Source organism: Pelodiscus sinensis, chromosome 3 (genome assembly GCF_052426305.1).
Source record: "Pelodiscus sinensis isolate ZL-2025 chromosome 3, ASM5242630v1, whole genome shotgun sequence".
NCBI lineage: Eukaryota > Metazoa > Chordata > Testudines > Trionychidae > Pelodiscus > Pelodiscus sinensis.
The window spans coordinates 2,986,380-3,001,508 of NC_143054.1; positions in this window are offsets into that span (position 1 = coordinate 2,986,380).

Here is a 15,129-nt window from a genome sequence, read left to right on the forward strand (position 1 = left end):
AGGAAGGTGTCCCTCCTCATCCTAAAGTTCTGGGTCCACTGTCGGTCGTCCCAGCGCTCCAGGACGATGCGGTCCCACCAGTCGCTGCTGGTGTCCAGATGCCAGATGCCAGATGCTGCGGGGCACGCCAGTGCCGGGGCGCCGCCGCGGCTCCTCCATGGCCCCCAGGGCGGCCAGGCGGAGAGGCAGGGGGCTGACGTTCACCAGGTGGTGCCAGGCAGCCTCGAGCCATTGCTGGCAGGCTTGCAGCAGCAAGTCCAGAACGTGCACCAGAAGGTGCAGGGCGAGCCGTGGCTCCATGTTGCCACCTGCGGCGGCCCCCCCGAAGGGAAGCACCGACACAGACGGGCACAGAGACCGACGCTTTGCTGTCCCTCGGCGAGGTTGGCAAGCAAGCAGGAAAAGCTGAGAACCGGCTGTCCAGGGGGGTCCCTTTAAGCACGAGCCTCAGATAGCCTCAGACAGCAGCCACACAAAGCAACTGCTGACCTGATGCCCTGCCAGAACCAGTTTCAGCTGCCCTTAAATGCCCCCCTGCGTCCAATCAGTGTGGACGCGCTAGTTCGAACTAGCAAAACGCTAATTCGAACTAGTGTTTAGTTCTAGATGCGTTAGTTCGAACTAGCTTAGTTCGAATTAACTAATTCGAACTAAGTTAGTTCGAATTAGCGCTGTAGTGTAGACATACCCTTCTTGGCTGCAGCAGGTCACCTGGCCCACGGCTTATTCCTGTGTTCCCTGCTGGTAGCCCTTAGGTATGAGTCACCCTCATTCTTTAGGTGTGTCCTTGGCCCATTGAGAGCCATTGTCCCATAGGGCCTCGCTGATTAGCATGTCCATAGGCCGGGCTCTGCCCAATGCTCAGCCACATGCAGGGAAATCTTCAGTATCTACACAGATTACAGATTCCTAACTACACACACAGGCATTATACAATCACATGAACAGCGTACACAGGATCAGCAGACAGTGAACTTCTATTCAACACCCTACAGGGCCCCCTTTTCTACCATTTTTGGGGCCTACACCCCCACTTATGGGTGCATCAGTGATCTGGCTGCTTCCCTCAAATTCAGTAATGTGACACCCATTCAAATCCCGCTTTGAATATTTAATGTAAGCCGTGGGTCTGAAGAGCTATGTCTACACTCGCGGCTTTGTGCGCTAGAAATATGCAAATGAGGCTAAGCGTGGAATATTGCCGAATCTCATTTGCATACCTAATGAACCACCATTTTTGCAGAAGAGGCTCTTGTGCCAGAAGGAGCTGTCGGCACGGCCCCTTCTTGCGCAACAAAAACCCTCTTGCGCAAAGCCGTTACTCCTGAAAATAATCAGCGTAGCTGCATTGCACAAGAGGGTTTTTGTTGCGCAAGAAGGGGCCGGGCAGACAGCTCCTTCTGCCACAAGAGCCTCTTTTGCAAAAATGGTGGCTCATTAGGTATGCAAATGATAGTCCACGCTTAGCCTCATTTGCATATTTCTTGCACAAGAAGCCACGAGTGTAGACATAGCCCTGGACTGCTTGCAATGCAGCCAGCTGAAGTTATTTAGCCCTGCACGATAATTAACTGTTGATATGTAAATACAGCTCATGCTGGGATGGGGAAGGAATCCGGGGTGTGGTTATGTAAATCCAATTCTGCCAGGGCTGATGGAGGATCAGTTGTTAGAATGGAATGTGATGTGTTGTAACTAACGTTTCCCTACTTGCACATTACAAGAAGCCCATACTTGGAGAGAGAAAGTGTCTCCCATCTCCCTCAATACCTGGGAGAAATGCTCTGATGTCAAACACAGAAGAGAGAGGAAAAGGCAGGTGTTAGTAATGGGAGATTTGATCATGAGAAATGTAGATAGTTGGGTTTGTGATGACCGGGAGAACCGTATGGTCACTTGCCTGCCTGGTGTGAAGTTTGCAGATCTCTCGAGGCATCTAGATAGACTTATGCATAGTGCTGGGGAGGAGCCGGTGGTCGTGGTACATGTAGGTACCAATGACATAGGGAAGGGTAGGACAGATGTCCTGGAGGCCAAACTTAGGTTGCTAGGAAGGAGACTGAAATCCAGGACCCCTATGGTGGTTTTCTCGGCAATGCTTCCAGTTCCTCACGCAGGGCCAGGTAGGCAGGCAGAGCTTCAGAGTCTCAATGCGTGGATGAGACGATGGTGTAGGGAGGAGGAGTTCAGCTTTATAAGGAACTGGGGACACTTCTGGGATGGGGGAGCCTATACAGGAAGGATGGGCTCCACCTAAACCATAGTGGATCCAGACTGCTGGCACTTAACATTAAAAAGTTCACAGAGCAGTTTTTAAACTAAGAGATGGAGGAAAGCTGATTGGTGCGGAGGAGCACGTGGATCGGACAGAGACTTCTCTTAGAGGAGAGTCTATTGATAGAGATTCTCTAGGTTTCAGTCAGGAGGAGAGGGTGGAAGAGGATAAAGTATGGGCCAGATCAGATGAAAAACATTCACATAAAAAAGAATCTGACACATCAGAAAAGGGCAGACAAATAACCAGTGACAAGTTTTTAAAGTGCTTGTACACAAATGCTAGACGTCTAATAAATAAGATGGGTGAACTAGAGTGCCTGCAAGGAGGTTTACCAGGTAGTTTGATTTAGGGCTTTAATTCGAAATACCGGGTTCCTGCTGCGTGTAAATGTGGGCAGTTAGTCCGGACTTGTAAATTTCAAATATGGCGAACGGCCGGGAAGATGCAAATCAAGCGCGGGATATTTAAATCCTGGGCTTGATTTTAAACTTCAAATGCCTACATTAGCCTCCCTATTTTGAAATAGGGGGCTAGTGTAGACATACCCTAAGTGACTGGGCAACAAAATGGCAAATGAAATTTAATGTGGATAAATGTAAAGTATCGCACGTCGGGAAAAATAACCCCAATTATACATATAATATGATGGGGGCTAATTTAGCTACAGCTAATCTGGAAAGAGATCTTGGAGTTATCGTGGATAGTTCTCTGGAGATGTCCACGCAGTGTGCAGCGGCAGTCAGAAAAGCAAACAGGATCTTAGGAATCATTAAAAATGATGTGGGGAACGTCCATCTTGATATTCCTGCTGGTGTTGATGCTTTACCGGCGCTTCTGAAGAGAGCTGAACATGTTAAAATTGTTGTATTGACCAGGCGGGTTAGGGAACCCTCGGGTCAAGAGGAAGGACTGAAGAGCCAAAATCCCAATAATATGTATGTAAGGTCTTGACCACAGTCTCTATTAAGAATCTTTCACAAATGTCCAAACTCCCGGACCTGGTCTGAGGCATGAGGCCTAGTTAACAATAGACAAAATGTGGCTCAATAAAGATCGAGAGAAGCAAGGAACAGACAGGTTTGTTTAACCAGCCATAAACACAGTGGGGAGCAGTAACTGGGGACTTATCATGAGTTACAGGCAAGTAATTCACAGAGAGGGGCCTCAGAGAGTCCTGGTTCAGAAAGTGATAACAAGTACATACTCCCCGAATGCCAACCAGGGTTCAGGGAGAGGGCTGGCATGTCAGCCTGAGTTACAGCATCCTCCTTCACAGATGCCAGCCTGAACTCAAGAGGACTCATTGATAAACTATACACAATTGTCCTTGCTGTGTCCTGTTTACTGTTCTTTTTGCTTTAAGACCCTCGAGGAATGTACCTGTGGGCCAACCCGTCTGGGAAGTGCCACCGTTATTTCTATGGACCTGAAATCAATCAGGATTTACCTTACACATTATAAGGGAAGAATTTGAGGGTTAACACCTGTGTAATAGCAAACATGTTAGCCTGAGCTATTTGTGGAGCAAGGATGTAAACTTTTAGATTATTGGCTTATTGAGCTAATTTTGTCTTGTTGCTAGAACCTATCCAGGGGTCAGGAACTCCCACCCCGTTGCTTCTCTCCACCCATTGGCACCCTATATAATCTATAGTCGTCCATTGTTTGGCAGTCTCACTGAGCCTAATAAGCAAAGTGACACTCTGCCAGTGCTGTGCGTAATAAGCCCTCATGGTTGGATCTATACAGCGTCACGCTTCTGTTCATAAGAACATAAGAGCGGCTATAAAGGGTCAGACCAAAGGTCCATCCAGCCCAGTGCCCTGTCTGCCAACAGCGGCCAATGCCAGGTGCCCCAGAGGGAGAGAATCCAACAGGTAATGATCAAGTGATCTCTCTTCTGCCACCCATCTCCACCCTCTGACAAACAAAGGCCAGGGACACCATTCCTTACCCAGCCTGGCTAATAGCCATTTATGGACCTAACCTCCATGAATTTAGCTAGTTCTCTTTTAAACCCTGTTATAATCCTAGTCTTCACAGCCTCCTCAGGCAAGGAGTTCCACAGGTTGACTGCGCTGTGTGAAGAAAAACTTCCTTTGATTTGTTTTAAACCTGCTGCCCATTAGTTTCATTTGGTGGCCCCTAGTTCTTATATTATGGGAACAAGTAAATAACTTTTTCTTATTCACTTTGCCACACCACTCATGATTTTACAGACCTCTATCCTATCCCCCCTCAGTCTCCTCTTTTCTAAGCTGAACAGTCCCAGTCTCTTTAATCTCTCCTCATATGGGACCCGTTCCAAACCCCTCATCATGTTAGTTGCCCTTCTCTGAACCTATTCTAATTCCAGTAGATCTTTTTTGAGATGAGGAGACCACATCTGTACGCAGTATTCCAGACGTGGGCGTACCATGGATTTATATAAGGGCAATAAGATATTCTCCGTCTTATTCTCTAGCCCTTTTTTAATGATTCCTAATAATTCCTTCAGCACTACATCATTGAGTGGTCTAATACATAAATTGCAAGGGCTATTTCTTCATGGCGCTGCAGGCCCTGGTCGACCACCATGGACAGTTCACTGATACTTTCGTTGGTGCATCGTTGGGGACACAGCCTACTTACTAATGCCTTGGTTCATGGAGCCCCACACTGGCCACCTGGCCCCCAGCAGGGAACAAGTCAATGTGCACCTCCGCTGGGCCCGAATGCAGCTGAAGTGCACCTTCGGCTGCCTCAGGGCACGGTTCATACGCCTCTTGACCCTCCTGGATGTGGGGGAGCACAAAATCCCTGTGTGGTCGTGGCACCTTGTGTTCTCCACATTATGGAGAGGAAGGGGGAGGCCTTCCTACCTGGGTGGAGGGCAGAGGCCGGCCGGGAGGGATGGGCCTTTGAGCAGCCACAAACAGCTGCCATCTGCCAGGCCCACCAGGCCGGAGTGCACATCCGGGAGACCCTGAGGGAGGGTTTCTCTCAAGCATCCCAGTAACTCTTCCCAAGGCCTCACCACTAGGGGCTTGTGCCTTGCCCCCCTACGCCTTCCCCACCACAACCCCTTCCTTCTCCCTTTCCCTGCACTCAATAAAGACTCCAGTTTGGATTGGAACAACTACACATTTGTATGTTTTTTAAAGTAACTGCAAAGGAGGGGGGCTGAAAACCTTGATGAGGGAGGGAGGAGGGCAGCTTAGGGCTGCAAATGGCGTGTGGGGTGGCGGAAAGTGGAGACCTTAGTGAACGTGGGGGTGAGTGGGACCTGGGACACAAGGCAGTGGGCGGGATGGAGAGGGGTTAGGTATGGCAGGGGGCAGGGAGAGGGGACATAGGCATGTAACCAGTCGGACCCGACCCCCCTCCCTCCTCTTCACTGGTGTCTAGCTGACCAGACATACTGCTCCGCTTTTCCCTTCTTCCCTGACCTTGGCTTTCTTAGTTTTAATTTGTTAAGCTATTGATCCTGCCTTTGGTATGTGATCTGCAGTACCATGCGAGATACTGTAGCTTCTTGTAGCCAAGCCTCACTTTGCTTAGAAATCATATTGCTTATGAATATGTATGTAACCTGTGTGATAGCCAGGACCTTCATGGTCCGTCTCTAGGAAGCTGATGCCTGGCCAGCTCGAGCTACCTATGAAATCAGAAGTTATCTATGCCACATCTGCAGCCTACCTTCAACTGCCGGTATGAATGTGATGTATCAGAGAGTCATAGAACAGTAGGACTGGAAGGGACCTCGCGAGGTCATCGAGTCCAGTCCCCTGCCCCCATGGCAGGACCAAATACTGACTAGACCATCCCTGATAGACATTTATCTAACCTGCTCTTAACTATCTCCAGAGATGGAGATTCCACAACTGCCCTGGGCAATTTATTCCAGTGTTTGACCACCCTGATAGGCAGGAAGTTTTTCCTAATGTCGGCATCATCCCAGACCTGTTGGGCCAGGGTCTGCTGCATGTCATGCAGGACGGCCACGTGCTTCCTCATGAGGTCCTCGTGGACTCTCCTGTGCTTGTGGGTCCCCCAGGGTCGGGTGGCTGCCTCTGTGGGCGTGGATCGCCCCTCAGCGACGGCTGGTCCAGCAGTGGAGAACAAGAGGGAGAGGTGGTCAGTCAGCCCTGCAGACACTGTCCCTGAGGGCGAGCCCTCCTCTGTGAGCAGCAAGCAGCAGTCCTCCGAGCAGAGGACGGGGATGTCCCGGGAGCAAGGCCATGTGTAGCCTGCACAGCAGCTCTGCCTCACTGAGGCTCCGAGGTGCCCAAGGGACCATGCTTCCCTCTCCCCTCCTCCCCCAACCTGTGCCTGGAATTGCTGTCCACGGGAGTGGGTGATGCCTTGCACGGCAGGCATGCCTGTGCACTGTGTGCAGCACTCTTTAGTCTGCATGGAGTCATGCGTGCACCCTTGCGCCTGGCCTGCTTCCAGCGATTGCAAGGTGGTGGGAGGGCGCCCCCCCGCCAGGGGTCACACGTGTGTGGGGCCTCTCCACAGCTTGTGAGCAGGATCTTGGGGGTGCTCGGGGCTGGCTCCTGAGGGCGCGTGGTGCAGACTGGCACTGCAGGTGCTTCCACATGCATGGACAGCAGCACGATGTCCAGGCCGAGCAGGCCAAGCGACGATCGCTCCCCATCCTCTCTGCGCTTGCCTCCCCTGCCCCGTGAGTGTGACAAACTGAGAGCGACGAGGAGTCCTGTGGCACCTTATAGACTAACCGAAGTGTAGGAGCATAAGCTTTCGTGGGCAAAGACCCACTTCGTCAGATGCAAACTGAGAGCGCTCACCTGATGATCCCTCCCTGCCGCAAGAGGCTGCCTGGGAGATCTCCGGGCCTGGGGTACCAGTTCCAGGGTGAGGGTGACTGTGCTGGCTGTGTCCTCCTCGTCCTCCAGCTGCTGTTCGTCCTCCTCCTCCTTGTCAAGAAGCTCTGGGCAGGTGACCACGGGTGTCTCGAACCCTGACTCAACCACTATGGGTGGGGAAAGGGCTTCACCACCCCCCGATGCGGTGCAGTTCATTGAAGTGGGGGCAGGAGAGTGACCCCCCCGATGTAGCCCTGGAGTAGCTATTTCACCTTGCTCCTTACTTGGTCCAAGGTGTGTGTGGGGGGGTGTCCCCTCGCGGCAAGAGCCTCGGCCGTCTGGCCATAATTGTCCGCGTTGCGCCTCCCGGAACAGAGATCCTGCAGGGTCTCCTCCTCCCACCACAGCTCAAGGAGGGACAGGATCTCGGCCCTAGACCAGGAGGGTGCATGGTGTTTGGTGCCCCTGGGTGGGTCCTGGGAGCCCTAGTGGTGCTCCCTGCGGGGGCCAGGAGGGTCTTGGAGGGCTTGTGACTCGGCCATAGCTCCCAGTGTGGGTGGCAAGGAGAGCCGTGTGGCCAGGTGCTGCTCCAGGGCTGGCTTTCTGCCACAAGACTTGTCCAGGGTGCCTGCAGCTTTAAGAGAGTTTAAAGTTTCTTTCTTTTAGTAATAAACCTTTAGATGGTAGATTCTAAAGGATTGGCTCAGCGTGATCTTGTGGGTAAGATCCAGAGTGTAAATTGACCTGGGACCTGTGACTGGTTTCATGGGACCGGAAGAACCCGTTCGGGGGAGGTGAGGTTAGGTTCTAAAACCCCTCACCTGTGTGTTAGGCCCGGGGCTGATTGGGGCACGGAGAGAGCTGGGGTGTCCTACGGGTTTGGCTCACGAGGCTTCTTGCTGGCCAGATTGGCAGCTGAAGCACTCTGGCTACATCTAGACTGGCATGATTTTGCGCAAATGCTTTTAACGGAAAAGTTTTTCCGTTAAAAGCACTTGCGCAAAAGAGCGTCTAGATTGGCACGGACGCTTTTGCGCAAAAAGTGCTTTTGCGCAAAAGCATCCGTAGCCAATCTAGATGCGATTTTGCGCAAGAAAGCCCCGATCGCCATTTTCGCCATCGGGGCTTTTTTGCGCAAAACAGTCCTCCCCTGTCTACACTGGACCTCTTGCGCAAATACATTTGCGCAAGAGGGCTTATCCCTGAGCGGGAGCATCATAGTATTTGCACAAGAACACTGACAATCTTACATCAGATCGTCAGTGTTCTTGTGCAAATTCAAGCGGTCAGTGTAGACAGCTGGCAAGTTTTTGCGCAAAAGCAAGTGCTTTTGCGCTAAATCTTGCCAGTCTAGATGCAGCCTCATGTGACTGGTTTGTGGCCTATTTGGGAAGGGTTTCCAGTCAGGGGCTGTAAGGAGCCCCGAATTTGAGCAATTTGCCCTGAGCAGACGCCCTCAGAGCAACTGAGGTGACCGATAACCAAGAACTTTTTACAACCTTGGAGACAATCCCCTCCTCCCAGGACGTCTCAGTCGGGCACTAACCCCAGGGAGGGCTCTTCTGGTGAGTTCACACTTCTGGTGAGCTCACACTTGCTACAAGTGGGTTAAGCCAATGGGGTGTGATGTGTGGTGTGCCCTGTGCCTACACAGCATGGGGGTGGGGCCTGGAACAGCTTGTTAATGTGTCTGGAGGAGGAGCAGGAATCCTCCCTGCACATCCCCATGAAGCTCTCACAGGGGAACTCTTTGATCCTTCTCACAAGGTCTCTGGGGAGACTTGGCTTATTCTGTGCTCCACGGTAGGACACCTTCCCAGCCAAGCCAGCAGGAAGCGGTCTGGTGTCCCTGCATCACAAAGCATTGCTGCAAAAGGCCCAGGGCGCTGGCCTCATTCCCTGAGCATTAGCTCCTATTTCTGTGTGTGATCTGGACATGACTGAAACTCACATGGCAACCTGGATGAAGCAGGGGAAACCGCTAGCTGATGTCCTTGCACTAAACCTCTGTGCTCTCATCCCCAATGAAGCATGGCTTGAACTCCTCCCCTCCTCTCCTCTGCCCTCCCTCCTCTCTCCCACTCTCCATCCCTCCCATGTTTTAAATCAGGCTTTAAAAGCCAGAGGCAGAGAGCGACCAGGGAGCAAAGTGGACAGGGGCTGCAGACAGGAGAGTTTGAGAGGGAGTTTGACAGAGGGAGGCCTATGATAGTCAGGAAGACCCGCAACACCTGTGCCAGCCCTGCACCTGTCTCCTCCACCGGCGCCTGTAGCCAGACAGACCATGGATGCCTCTACCCAGATTCTGGTGTGGTTTGGCAGGGACTGTGGCTTGCAATTCCCACTTACTGACATCCAGGCTGGGGAGATCATCCAATGCGAAAGGTGCCTGCTGGTGGAATCTCTCAGGCAGCAGGTGGCAGAGCTACAGGAGGAGGTGGCTAGGTTGAGGAGCACCTGCATCCATGAGGAATTCCTGAAGGTGGGAAGGTGTCCTACCGTGTTCATGAGGAGACAGCTGAGGTAGCTGTCCCAGTACACAGGACTGTGGACACACCGCTGGTGGAGGAGGAGACAGCTCAGGGTGGACAGTGGCAGCTGGTTACTTCTGGCAGCAGGCACTGCTCCACCCCTGCTCCGAACCCTCCCGCCATGGTACTAAGAAACCGTTATGCTCTTCTTTATACAGGAGATAAGCAATCAGCCCCTACACCGGAGGAGGAGAAGCCCCGTACCCCCAAGGCCGGGAGGTCTGCTGCCACCACTGCGAATAGGAAATGTAGGGTAGTGGTGGTTGGAGACTCTCTTCTGAGGGGGACGGAGGCGCCCATATGTCGTCCTGACATTTCATCTCGGGAGGTGCTGTCTGCCGGGGGCCCGTATCTGAGATGTTACGGAGGCATTGTCGAGGATTATCCGGCCCTCTGACTACTACCCCATGCTACTCATCCACGTGGGCACTAATGATACTGCGAGGTGTGACACTGAGCGGATCAAGAGTGACTACAGGGCTTTGGGAGTACGGGTGAAGGAGTTTGGGGTGCAGGTGGTATTCTCTTCGATCCTTCCTGTCGAAGGTAGGGGCCCAGACAGAGACAGGTGCATCCTGGAGGTGAATGCCTGGCTGTGAAGATGGTGTCGCCAGGAGGGGTTCGGCTTCCTCGATCATAGGATGCTATTCCAGGAAGGACTGCTAAGCAGGAATGGCATCCACCTTTCAAGGAGGGGGAAGATCCTATATGAACACAGACTGGCTAACCTAGTGAGGAGGGCTTTAAACTAGGTTCAATGGGGACAGGTGAGCAAAGCCCACAGGTAAGTGGAGAACATGGGGACCTGGGAGATGGGTTGGAAATGGGAGGGAGCGTGGGCTACAATGGCAGAGAGAGAGGAGGGTCAGGGCAAAACTGGGAGGCAAGGTCAAATCAGGATCTTAGATGCCTATATACAAATGCGAGAAGTATGGGAAATAAGCAGGAAGAACTGGAAGTGCTAATGAATAAGTACAATTATGACATTGTTGGCATCACAGAAACTTGGTGGGATAATACACACGATTGGAATGTTTGTATGGAAGGGTACAGCTTACTCAGGAAGGATAGATGGGAAAAAAGGGAGGAGGTGTTGCCTTATATATTAAAAATGAATATATTCCACGAGGAGTACCGGTAGTTCAGACTAGGAAGCCTAGTCTGAACTACCTAGTTCGTGCCGCGTGTAGCCGCGGGCACGGAGTCCGAACTAGCGGACATTTAAAAATGGCAGCGCCCGGCAATATGCAAATGAACCCCAGGAAATTCAAATCCCGGGCTTCATTTGCAACTCCGGTTGCCTACATTAACCACCCTAGTTCGAACTAGGGTGGTAGTGTAGACATACCCTGGGTTAGGCTAAAAGGGCTTAAAAACAAAGGTGATGTCATGCTTAGGAGTCTACTACAGGCCACCTACCCAGGTGGAAGAAGTGGATGAGGCTTTTTTTAAATAACTAACAAAATCATCCAAAGCCCAAGATTTAGTGGTGATGGGGGACTTCAACTATCCAAATATATGTTGGGAAAATAACACAGCAGGGCACAGACTATCCAATAAATTCTTGGACTGCATTGGAGACAATTTTTATTTCAGAAGGTTGAAAAAGCTACCGGGGGGGAGCTGTTCGAGATTTGATCCTAACAAATAGGGACGAACTGGTTGCGAATTTGAAAGTGGAAGGCAGCTTGGGTGAAAGTGATCATGAAATCATAGAGTTCACAATTCTAAGGAAGGGTAGAAAGGAGAACAGCAAAATAGAGACAATGGATTTCGGGAAGGCAGATTTTGGTAAGCTCAGAGAGCTGGTAGGTAAGGTCCCATGGGAATCGAGACTGAGAGGAAAAACAACTGAGGAGAGTTGGCAGTTTTTCAAAGGGACGTTGTTAAGGGCCCAAAAGGAAGCTATTCCGATGTGTCGGAAAGATAGAAAATATGGCAAAAGACCACCTTGGCTTAACCACAAGATCTTGAATGATCTAAAAATAAAAAAGGAGTCATATAAAAAATGGAAACTAGGACATATTACAAAGGATGAATAGAGGCAAACAGCACAGGAATGCAGGGGCAAGATTAGAAAGGCAAAGGCACAGAATGAGCTCAAACTAGATACGGGAATAAAGGAAAACAATAAGATGTTTTATAAATACATTAGAAGCAAGAGGAAGACCAAGGACAGGGTAGGCCCACTGCTTAGTGAGGAGGGAGAAACAGTAACAGGAAACTTGGAAATGGCAGAGATGCTCAATGACTTCTTTGTTTCGGTCTTCACCGAGAAGTCTGAAGGAATGCCTAACATAGTAAATGCTAGTGGGAAGGGGGTAGTTTTAGAAGGTAAAATAAAAAAAGAACAAGTTAAAAATCACCTAGAAAAGTTAGATGCCTGCAAGTCACCAGGGCTTGATGAAATGCATCCTAGAATACTCAAGGAGCTGATAGAGGAGGTGTCTGAGCCTCTAGCTATCATCTTTGGAAAATCATGGCAGACAGGGGAGATTCCAGAAGACTGGAAAAGGTCAAATATAGTGCCCATCTATAAAAAGGGAAATAAGAACAACCCAGGAAACTACAGACCAGTCAGTTTAACTTATGTGCCAGGGAAGATAATGGAACAAGTAATTAAAGAAATCATCTGTAAACACTTGGAAAGTGGCAAGGTGATAGGGAACAGCCAGCATGGATTTGTAAAGAACAAATCATGTCAAACCAAACTGATAGCTTTCTTTAGTAGGATAACGAGTCTTGTGGATAAGGGAGAAGCGGTGGATGTGGTATACCTAGACTTTAGTAAGGCGTTCGATATCGTCTCGCATGATATTCTTATCAATAAAGTAGGTAAATACAACTTAGATGGGCTACTATAAGGTGGGTGCATAACTGGCTGGATAACTGTACTCAGAGAGTAGTTATTAATGGTTTACAATCCTGCTGGAAGGGCATAACAAGTAGGGTTCCGCAGGGGTCTGTTTTGCGACTGGCTCTGTTCAATATCTTCATTAATGATTTAGATATTGGTATAGAAAGTACGCTTATTAAGTTTTCAGATGATACCAAGCTGGGAGGGGTTGCGACTGATCTGCAGGATAGGGTCAGAATTCAAAATGACCTGGACAAATTGGAGAAATGGTTTGAGGTAAATAGGATGAAGTTTAATAAAGACAAATGCAAAGTGCTCCACTTAGGAAGGAACAATCAGTTTCACACATACAGAATGGGAAGCGACAGTCTGGGAAGGAGTACGGCAGAAAGGGATCTAGGGGTCATAGTGGACCACAAGTTGAATATGAGTCAGCAGTGTGATGCTGTTGCAAAGAAAGCAAATATGATTCTAGGTTGTATCAACAGGTGTGTCTATCAGGGATGGTCTAGACAGTATTTGGTCCTGCCATGGAGGCAGGGGACTGGACTCGATGACTCTCGAGGTCCCTTCCAGTCCTAGTATTCTATGATTCTATGTGCCCACTTGTTCCTGTGAGAAGGAGGAAAAGTGGACTTCTCCCAGGAAGCAGGGTGTACGGGGTGTACCAGACACACAGGGACACCATGTGATCCACTGCCCTGTCCTGTTGCATTTCTGGACCTGTCATGAATCATGGGTAGTGTGAATGGTTGGTATGAATGAATTAACAGTAAGTGAGGTGAAAAGAGGTCATAGTAGCATTCAAGTCAGTTCCCCAGTGGATTATGGACTTGTTTATCATTTTGAGAAAAAGACTGGGGTTCTCTTGCTGTGTGCTGGGTTTGTGTTTGTGTGGTGTGGGTTTTTTTTCCTCCTTTCCTTCCTTCCCCCCCCCCCGCCCGCCCCTCCATGGAGTGTGTGTTGTGACTGGCAGCTGGAAACTGTTGGCTTCTAATTAAAGTTCGATATCTAGAAACCTCTGCTGATTGGCTGAGTTTTGGTAGGGAGAGGGACTACCAGGCAATCCAGGGCTTTATAAAGGAGTAAGTCAGTGACCAGGGAGCTTGTGAACAGGTGTTTGCAAACAGGGAGTTTAGAGAGGGAGTTGGGAAGGGGAGAGGGAAAGGGACAAGGTACTCTTGTCTTTCCTTTAATCTCTTTTTTGGGACAGCAGGTATGGCTGGTGATAGATCTGCTGTTGTTATCTGCACAACTTGTGCCATGTTTGTCTTCCTCCCGGAAGAAAGAACGGATTTCATCTGCACTAAGTGCAAGCTGGTCACCATTTTGCAGGAAAAAAATAGAGGTCTGGAGGCCCAAGTGTCGACCCTACGCTCGATTAGAGAGAATGAAGACTTCCTTGAAAGAAGGCAGCATTTAATTCTGCAAGCAAGGCAGGCAGAAGAGCCAGAGAGGGTAGTACAGCATGAGGAAGAGAACTGGCAGCATGTTCCTTTCTAGAAGGAAAAAAAGCCATCACAGGAATCCCCCATTCCTACAGAGGTAAGTAATCACTTTCAGGTTCTCTCCACAGGCTCTGCGATGGTGAATGCTTTGGAAGGGACCTCACAAGGAAGAAACCGGAAGGGAACACCATCTACTGGAAGGCATGGGATGCGCAGTCCTAGAGACTGGAGTTCCACAACCAGCACCCCCAAAAGAAGAAGGTGGGTAGTGGTGGTCGGGGACTCCCTCCTAAGAGGGAATGAGTCATCCATCTGCCGTCCAGACCTAGAGTCTCAAAGTGTGCTGCTTACCGGGAGCTCGCATTCAGAATGTCACTGAGAGGCTTACCAAATTGATCAAACCTTCGGATCGTTACCCCTTCCTGCTTCTCCACATGGGAACTAACAGTACAGCCAAGAATGACCTTCAGCGTGTTACTGCGGATTATGTAGCACTGGGAAGAAGGATCCAAGAACTCGGAGCGCAAGTGATGTTCTCGTCCATCCTCCCTGTTGAAGGGAAAGGACTGGGCAGGGATTGTCGAATTGAGGACGTAAATGCGTGGTTGCGCAGGTGGTGTCGCAGAGAGGGCTTTGGTTTCTTCGATCATGGGACTCTGTTCCGGGCACAAGGATTGTTAGGAAAAGATGTGATCCACCTAACGAAGAGAGGAAGGAGCATCTTCGCGGGCAGGCTTGCAAACCTAGTGAGGAGGCTTTAAACTAGGTTCATTGGGGGACGGTGACCAAAACCCTGAGTGGAGTGGGTGAGTCGGATACCGAGAAGAAATGCAAAGAGGAAGGAGTGACAAAGAAGGTCCCCTGATTCAAATGGAGAGGGTCGGGCAATCAAGTGGTTATCTGCAGTGTTTGTACACCAGTGTGAGAAGCCTGGGTAGCAAACAGGAAGAATTAGAAGCCCTGGCCCAGTCCAAGAAATATGATTTAATTGGGATAACGGAGACTTGGTGGGATGACTTGCATGATTGGAGTGCTGTCATGGACGGGTATAGACTGTTCAGGAAGAACAGGCAAGGGAGAAAAGGAGGAGGAGTTGCACTGTATGTAAGAGCAGTAGGATTGCTCAGAGCTCCAACATATAGAGGGAATAAAGCCTGTTGAGAGTCTATGGGTCAAGTTTAGAGGTGCAAACAACAGGAGTGATGTT